Source organism: Rhea pennata, chromosome 4 (assembly GCF_028389875.1).
Source record: "Rhea pennata isolate bPtePen1 chromosome 4, bPtePen1.pri, whole genome shotgun sequence".
NCBI lineage: Eukaryota > Metazoa > Chordata > Aves > Rheiformes > Rheidae > Rhea > Rhea pennata.
Window position 1 is genome coordinate 25379816 of NC_084666.1, and position 8824 is coordinate 25388639.

Sequence of the window (8824 nt, forward strand, 5' to 3'; positions counted from 1 at the left end):
AGTCTGTGATCACTGACAGCAGAGTAAATGAAAGGCCACCGTTTGCACAAGGAAGCAAGAGGAATAATTTGCTCCTTCACTTCTTCTGTCTCTGTGATCTATGCATGGGAGCGTCGGTCCGTGGCTCAGATTTCAGCCTCCTCCATGAAGCCACGAGCTGATGCTGGCCGAGGAGGGAGGCTCTACCCTGTGCCACACTGCTCTACCGGTGCGTGGTGGTGTGCACATGGCCCCTTGGACCACCACAAACAGCCATCCCACCACAGCCCCACAGGTCGTTTTTGACCTTTGCTACCCAGGGGCAAAAAGGATGACAGATAACGTCTGAAATCCCTGCCAAGTTTTAATCATGTCTCTCTTCCTGCTAGTACACCACGAACAACTCATCTTCAGGACACACAAAGCCACAGTTAAAACTCCAGATAATATGTTAGGTGTAGCAAAAGCAGCCTGGAGCTGCCCTGCGAGGAAAACAGCTACTTTCCCTGCACTTTTATCATTCTGATGAGAAAGCTATCAGCCAAGGCCACCAGCACCTCCAGTTTAGTAATACTTAACTGCTCTTACTTAGGGCTTCTGGCAATTCCTTGCACATCCCTTAGAGCTGTAGATTTTGTAAAGAGCCCTATATATCAACCATACAGTGATCTGATAAACTTTCCCGAGGCAGGTGGCCCTGCAGCAAGCATGACTAGCTCCTTACAGATATGAGTATCTTTTACAGGAATTTCTAAGGAATTTTCTTACTTAGGCTTATAGGGTTAGCAGACAGTAAAAAATGGTATTGTTTGTCAGTCTGCTTTGCAGCTTACCAAGAGTGTTAGTGTGGACAGCAATATCTGTAGAAAAAAACAGATTTTTTTCAAGAAGAATAAAAACTGAGCATGGGTAGACATGTTCTTTAATCTTCACAGCACCTCAAATAATGGCCTGCAAATACCAGTGGGAAAACAGAAGTCCGAGAAAAGGACCAAGGGGTATGGTATGTGAGGAAGGGCTCCTGGGGATGCAACCCAACGCACTGTGATGCAGGGAGGAGCAGAGCGGTCACGGACTCATATTCCAAGAGCTGCTGCCCATCGCAGGCCAGGTTCCTGCGATCACACACAACACGAGGCCGAGCACCCACACGGCGTACCAGACGCTCCTTGCCACCCCTGCAGTATTTGGAAAGATTTATTCTACACACGTACAGCCTGACCTGTGATTCATGCAGGTAAGTCAATACTTGGTACTTCAGGATGTGGAAGAAGCACGTAGAAGCCTTTTGGTTTATTATTGCTCAATACAATTAGCTTTTATGAAAATTACTTTTTTTTTTCCTTCCTGCAGGACAAAGGTGATCCGTTCAGCTCACTATGAGCCCAGTGTGATCCACCATTCACTAAAACTCACTAGTGTCACCTACTTGCTAAGTGTGCCTATTTGTAAGGAAAGCACAGCTCTCTCACTAAGGGGCACAGCACAAAGCAGCTCACTAGCTTCTATCAGTCTCCCTTTTAAATTGTGTTTAACAGTTTAGTCTTGAGGCTGAATTCAGACTTCCCACCCAGTCTGCCTGCTGGAGTGTCCTCAGAAGAGCAATGAGGCTGAGCCAGCCGCTCGACCCAGAGGGAGCCCTTCAAACCTGACTGTGCCCCAGGCAAAGCTTGCTCCCAGTGCCTCCAGAGTTGTAAAGCACCACAACATACCTCTGTTTGCAGCTGCCTGGGGCTGGATGCTCAGAATAAGCAGAACAAGCTTGTCAGCAGCATCTGCTCTCCCTGTTTATTTCATAAACACTGAGTAAGACACAACCAACTGAAAGCAACAAGTAGAGGTGTGTTCATATCATCATGGTCACCTGAGACACCTCCAGCTTCCCTTCAATGTGCCAAATGCACAATTAGCAAGTCTGATAACGCCCGTCTATTCCTGGTCCACTTTACAAGGCCAAGAAGCAAAGGCCAGAGCCACAGGTTGTATTGCAATCCCAATAGTTTGAACACACTTATCTATGAAATATTTCCCTGCTTGCAGCATTTCATAGTCCCATGTTCCTGTGAGCTTCACGCACCTTATTAGTGCTATCTTTAATGGGAATACTAATGACAGTGAAATGCTCCCCATGTGGAGAAGTGTGCCATAGCATGAGGGTGGCTATGCACAACAGCATGAACTCCGGCGAAATTGCAGCATCCACAGCCAGCAGAGATTTTGCTGCCAAAGGTGTTCACATGATGTGGACATGGCCTAAAGCCACGTTAATAACACGAGTATTTCATCAAGGTGAGTTTAACAAACTCTCATGTTGTAAAAACATCTTAAGGACATAGCCCTCCGTGTATATTTATGTCTGCCTCTACTCTGCCTCCACGCCTTTGGTATCATTTTCCCAGGTCTAGCCCTTTGCCCATCCCAAGCCTTGACAATCCCCACAGTTGAACCCCACATGCTGTCTACCTGCTTCCTCACACCACTGTGTCTCCATTCCTCATCTCGTCTCTAGAGCACACACTCCAACTTTAAAGACCTCAGTCAGCCATAGTCTCTCCAAATCTCCATCCCTACAGGCCCCCAAACCTCCTTGTTGCTTCAACAGAAACCTTTTCAAACCCTACTGAGAGCTTCTTCTCAGATACTCCCTAACTGGTATCAGACTGTACTCAGTGCACTGGCCTCTTCTTTGTTTACTCTCTCCTGCCACTTTTATCCTCTCTCTCCTGCTCCTTTTCTTCTTTTCATGGATCCTTACTTATTAGTAAGTAGCGTCCCCCATTATGTCCTGCCATTCAGCCTTTCCGTGATTTCTACACCATCAGCCCTGATGACCTCTGTCTTGCTTTTAAACCCCTTCTTTCTACCAAATTTAATTGCAAATTCTTTCTATGCTTCAATTTCTTTCATTTTGCCTTCCAGTCAATATCCATTCCCAGCTGACACCCTTCGCCCACTTTTTCTGGTATCTTCTGAAAGCCTGACTATTGTTTCCAGCTCAACGTAGATAAAACAGTCCTTAATACTCTCACCTCAAGAGGTTCCTGAAATCTCATTTGTCTCCCACCATCAGCGACAACTGTTGTTCTGCTGATGGACCTGGGCATCATTTTTATTTAGACAGACTTGCTTTGCAGGTACAGCTAAGATGTGAGATGTTTTCTGCAAACACATCAACAGATATTGCCTATGCTATCTATCCTCATAGCTAAAACTCTTCTCCAGGCTCCCACTCTCACATTATCTTGATAATGGCTATATCCTTTCCTCTGGCTTTCATAATTGCCATCTTTATTCAGTTTCATCTTCCAAATGCTATTACAGAGGTCATTTTCATAGCCTATTGCTTTGGGCATTCCACTCATTTTTATGCTTCTGCTTACTAGCTCTCCATTCTCTAACAAATAAAATATTAGGTGTCCTTACACACACAGCTTGCACAGGCAGACAGAACTGAATGACGAATGCTCTCGCAGCTCTTGAATGCCCACACTGTACTTACCAGCAAGTACCTTCTCTGTTTTCTCTCATACTTTCTCCCTGGAAGGACCTCCCTGTTCACAACCACAAAGAAATTTCACTAATCTCTTAAATTCCTTCTTAAAACTCTCCTTGTCCCCATGCTGCTGAAATAGTGCAGCAAGTCTGGCTGCCCAAGTGCTATGGCTGCTTTGTACCCAGCTGACCAGTCCCCCGCTATTTCCGTGTGCTCTGTTTTTTCTTGCCTTGTATTTCATGCGTGAACCCCATGCAGTGGTGACAGTCCTTCTGCTCTCTGCTTGCAAGCAGATGCGCGCACACACAGCAGCAACATCCTGACCAGGAATCCCAGCCCTATGACAGTGCAATAATTAATGATGATTTCAGTTTTACCAAGAAGTCAGCTTGCCAAAGCTGAACCTGTGCTCTGACTTGTGGTTGATTCTAGTAAGCTTCTGTGGTAAGAAACAAAAATACAGAGGCAGGATTTCTTTTTATTTCAAGACAGAACTGAAATACGTCCATTAGTTACCCAGAGGCCAAAAAATGAATACAGACCCTGAGATGTATCATTTGAGGTAGTGCTTCTATAGAATAAAATTCCTTGTGGGGCCAGGTGGCCCTTACATTGACCAATACGATAGACAGCATTTCATTTTTCAATGGTTGGTTAAGCCTTGAAGTGGCTTGTCCACTTTGGACATAGCTGAAAATTACTGGTGTCTCATGACTCTTTTATAGCACGTTGTAGATGATTTGCATTTGCACTTTTTTTACAGCTCTTGCCAAATAAGCCCATCTGTGCTGATTTTGTCTCTGGTTTATGACCCAGCTAGGTAAAAGATAGCATCCATATATAACGTATATTTTATAAAATACATTAAAAAACCCCCTCCTCTTTTCAAATGAAAGTTTGCTTATGATCGTGCCAAATCGAAGTCTGGAAAGGACAAGAAAATGCCCTCAAATACCAGGTAGTCAGCTTTGCAGTTATTAAGAAGTTGCTCTGCTCTGTTGAGTTTACTGTGTCACCAAAACCCTAACAGCCGTAACTATACAAAGCCTACATTGTCTCAACAAGGCTGCTGAGAAGATGCGCTTGATCTTGGCAAGAGCTAGGTGTACCCAGAAGCATTTTATTGGAAAAAAAGAACAATAACAAAGAAATATTATTTTAGGCCTCTTACTGGAAAAGATAAAGGTTAGAATCCTTCCTCCTACTAAAACAGTATTGAGTAATACCCTGTTGATAGGATAAATTTCAGAAATTCAAAAATTTCACTTCAAATCCCCATATGAAACAAATTTCAAAGCAACTTTACTACAAAATAAGGAAGGGATACTCAGATTTATAGGTTTAATCACTGGTAATTTGGAGATCTAAACTTCCTGACTAAGAAGGTAACTGCATACACTAATACATACCCATGGAGATCGTCCTTTATAGTTAGCCTATCAGATTTACTTCCTTTCTATGAAGCAAACCTGATCTTTACTTTCACTTAAGTCATTGATTTCTGTTATTCTCGACAGAAACAGGATCTGGCACCCTAGAGATCTAGGGCTGTTTGTTCACAGAGCCCACATTTTTCCCTATTAAGTTTCTCGGTAAATCTGAGCAATTTGATTTGAGAAATCATACACAGATGATCAAGGCCAGCAGTCTGAATGAAAAGAGGCAAGACTAAGTTATTGCTTCACCTGTAAGTTTCATGTAACATCTGCAGGAGTTTGTCATCCTAACAGTGCTGTGTGCTCCTACGGAAAACCAACCCCGGCATGCGTACCCTGCTTCTGAATAATCCTTGGATCTTCTTCGCTAGGTGCTCTTTAAAAAAATAGCATATTAATAAATTTTGAATATGTCATTACCCAACTCAACAAATACGACTTCAGTGTACAGTTAAAACCATAAAAATCAACTTCATCTATTGTGAGAGCCAACAAGATCTGTGGTGGCAGGTGTAAATTGCCATTTACGTTTCTATGATTAGATACTTTCATCAGCTACCAACAAAGTCTACTTCTGAGCTCATTTCCATTTTTTCCCCTAAGCTGTCTTAATTCTGATGGAGAAAAATAGCAGACAGTGAAAAAAATCTAATGAGCAAAGCAATCTCAAAACCAGAAGCTCTCTCAGCTTTTGCAGAAGAATTTCTAACACTTTATAGAGCAATAACAAAGGAGTGAGTAGGCTGTGCCATGTGGAGGAAGCCAAGCTTGGACACCAAGATATCAAGACATGGGCATCCACAAAAGCAGGCCCAAGTGCTGGGATTGCTCAGCACCAGCAGACCTGGCACTGATGCCTGCTTGGCCGAAGCCTGGTGGGTTCAGGCCACACAGGTCCAAGACTTCAGACAGAATTGCCATTGGAACAATATTGTCTGAAGGCTTTGCCATCTCTGCTGCTTATAGTAAATACTTTTATTCCAAGGTTTTCAACGTTTTTTAATCTGGTTTATTGAATGCAGCACATTCCTTTACTTTCTAAAACTTCAAACAAAGATTTCTCATCCCAGGATGCTGTAGGAACACACAGAAATGATTAGGAACTGTATTTACATGCCAACCAATTGCAAATATTTCCTTAACAATACCTAACTTGCAGAGCTTGTGCGTTTTGTTCTATGTTTCAGAAAATGAGAGTATCTGAAAGCCCAAGGAAAAGCCCAGTTCTCACCTCACCCTGATTTAAGTCAGGAGCACATGCCTTAAAGTCAGTGAAGATGCATTGGTTTAAAATAGGTCAGGAGAAAAATTTGTCCCAAGAAGACAGTACATAAGAGGAGTGGGGGAGAGAAAGTGAGAGAGAGCAAGAAAAAAATGTATGAAAAAAGCATTTGTTTCTTCATTTATCTCCCAGACAGTAGTTTGCCAGCCTTTTAGTAATTTTGGTATGACACCAGCTCACAGTGTAATTCTGCCGTTATCTTAGTTTCCTTTCAGAAAGTGCATGTTGTCTTCCAGTTTTTCAACTTTATACCAGGCTCTGCCTAATACCACGGGTGACCTCTCACCCCCACGCGCTGGCACCTGCAGCGCACAGAAATGCGGAGCGTATCCCTCTGGCAACCCCTCTGGCAGTCGTCCTCAGCACAGCAACTTGCTGCGTCTTTGTTGCGAAACCCACGTATTTCCCCCTTTCGCATCATGTGAACTCGGCTCAACTGGTAAAGAATAATTGCAGGCTTGTCCAAATTATCATTTGCAAAGTCTAGAAGGCTCATAAAGGCACCAATATTTAATTTGCACTAGCCTCAGGCTCTTAGTTTCAGTCAGTCTTATTCCCTTGCCCTCTGTTAGGTCAGCTCAGTTGAGCTGATAAAATTTAGGTGGGTTTGTGAGATCTGCTACGTCCCAACCCATGTTTAACTCTTGTAATACTTTGGCTTTAGCCCAAAGTTTTATTTTAAAATCCTGAAGAGAAATGAGCTGTGTAATTTTCCCTCCAAAAACCCAGCTATTCCTTTTAACATGAACAGAGAGCCCCATCTAATCACCTCAGACTGAAGAAGCTTGACCAAGCTTCTGAGCTCAGTATGGGGAAATATGTGATCAATACACATATTTTAAATGTCGTCAGAAACTTTTCCAAGATAAGATCCCATTCTCACGCTAACAGTCTGTAACAGACCCCCGGACAGCAGCCTCGCTGAGAACCCATTTGTCATCTCAGAGCTGTGTCACAGCTCTGTGCTCTACACCAACTACAGCATTTTAAATGTGGAAGAGAAACAAACAGCTATTCAAACAAAATTTACTCCAAAGCCATTAGGCACTTCATGTTGTAATTTCTGTTTGACAAGGAGATACATAATCCCTTTAAACTGAACTTTCAAACCCAAATATCATTTCTCACTCTTATTTAATATTTGCTTCTGCCTCTTATCTGTCATCTTTTCCCAGAGTTATGATTACAAGACGTTAGAAATCTGCCACTTGGGAAGAACAACCAAAACTTCATTCAGAATCTCTGCAGTCCACTTGGTTAGGCTCCCCCCGCCCCAGAGAAAAATGTTTTAAATTGTATTTTCGGAGCCAACTTCTATCCTACCACGTTGTCAACCCCATCACAGGAGAGTAAACCCTCAGATAAGGGCCTAGGAACAGCAGAGCAAAGCAAAGCAAAGTCGGTACCTACCTGGAGCCGCGGTGCGCCCGGAGCCACCTCTGCGCCTGGCACCATTCACGGGCAAAGACAACGTTTCCGGGCAGCCACCGAGCGCGTTTTCTGGTCTGGCACGCTGCTGCTGAACGCGGGCCGCGGAGCAGCTCGCTCCGCGCGGAGCTGCTGCCGGGAGCGGCGGCTCGCTGCGCCTTACCCCCTCTCCCGGCTCGCCGCTTTTTTTTTTTTTTTTTTTTTTTTTTTTTTTTTTAAGAGTTTTTTGAACAGTAAAGTGTGGAGAGGAAGACTTGCAATTAGCACCGGCTCAGCGGCAGCCCCGGGCTCTGCCCGCCCTGCCGGCACATTCCTGCGCGCGGGGCGGCGCGGGGCGGCGCGGGCTGAGCGCGGAGCCGGCGCGCAGCCCCGCGGCCGGGCGGACGCGAGCGCGGCGGCGGCGGCGGCGGCGGCGGCCGGGGCTCAGCAGCGCCCGCCGCGCCGCGGGGAAGCTCGGGCTCCCATCTGCGCGCCGGGGCTTTCCCCCCTCGCTCCCTCCCTCCCCTCCGCCCCTGCTCTCTGCGCTCCCAGCAGCGAGGTGGCTCTCCTCTACTCCCTGCCCTAAACTCACCAAACCAGATTTTTGCTCCCAACACCTTCCCGTAAATCTGAACTGAAATTTTACCCTGCTCGCTGAGCCCGTGCTGGCCGAGGGCCAGTACAGCATTCCTGTTGTTTCAGGAGGGCAGATAAAAAAGAGAGAGAGAGAGAGAGAAAAGAAAGCGAAGCCTGTGCCATGCAAAGGCTGGAAGAAGGCAAACTTTCAGACGGGCTTTACTACAAGTTCTGGGGGAGGGAGCGATTACCTTTTAATCTTTAAAGGGCTAAAAAAAGTGATTTCCAGTGTGTGTCAAGAAAAAATACCCTCCTCATTCATCTACATCCTTCAGGTGGATGGGGATTTGAAAACAAAATAAAGCGATTGTACTCACCTGAAGGATAGCATCGCTGGGGTTGGCATAGCAAGGGGAGAAGCCTATGGGCTTGTCTGATCCAGTTACCCCAAAAGCAGTGGTAATGCTTGTTAAAGAAGTACCACATTTTATCCTTTCCGACCTAAAGTTACATCTGCTGTCTAGAAAAGAAACAAAACAGAAACTACTCTATATATAAAAAAAAAAAGGCCAAGCCTTCTTTCAACCTCCATGTGATCTCTCTGACAGTTGTCTGCCGTGCTTAAGGCAGCAAGGAGGCAAGCCTGTGAAC

At 45.0% G+C, this 8824-nt stretch overlaps 1 protein-coding gene across 1 annotated transcript in view; it reads right to left on the bottom strand.

Annotated features, from left to right (window-relative positions):
- Nucleotides 1-7750, bottom strand: part of RBM47 (RNA binding motif protein 47) — an 80897-nt gene extending 73147 nt beyond the window's left edge. Inside the window, exon 1 of the mRNA XM_062574604.1 lies at nucleotides 7601-7750. The gene's annotated coding sequence lies outside the window, so the exon portion shown is untranslated. The remainder of the gene's footprint in view (nucleotides 1-7600) is intronic.
- Nucleotides 7751-8824: the final 1074 nt, after the last annotated feature.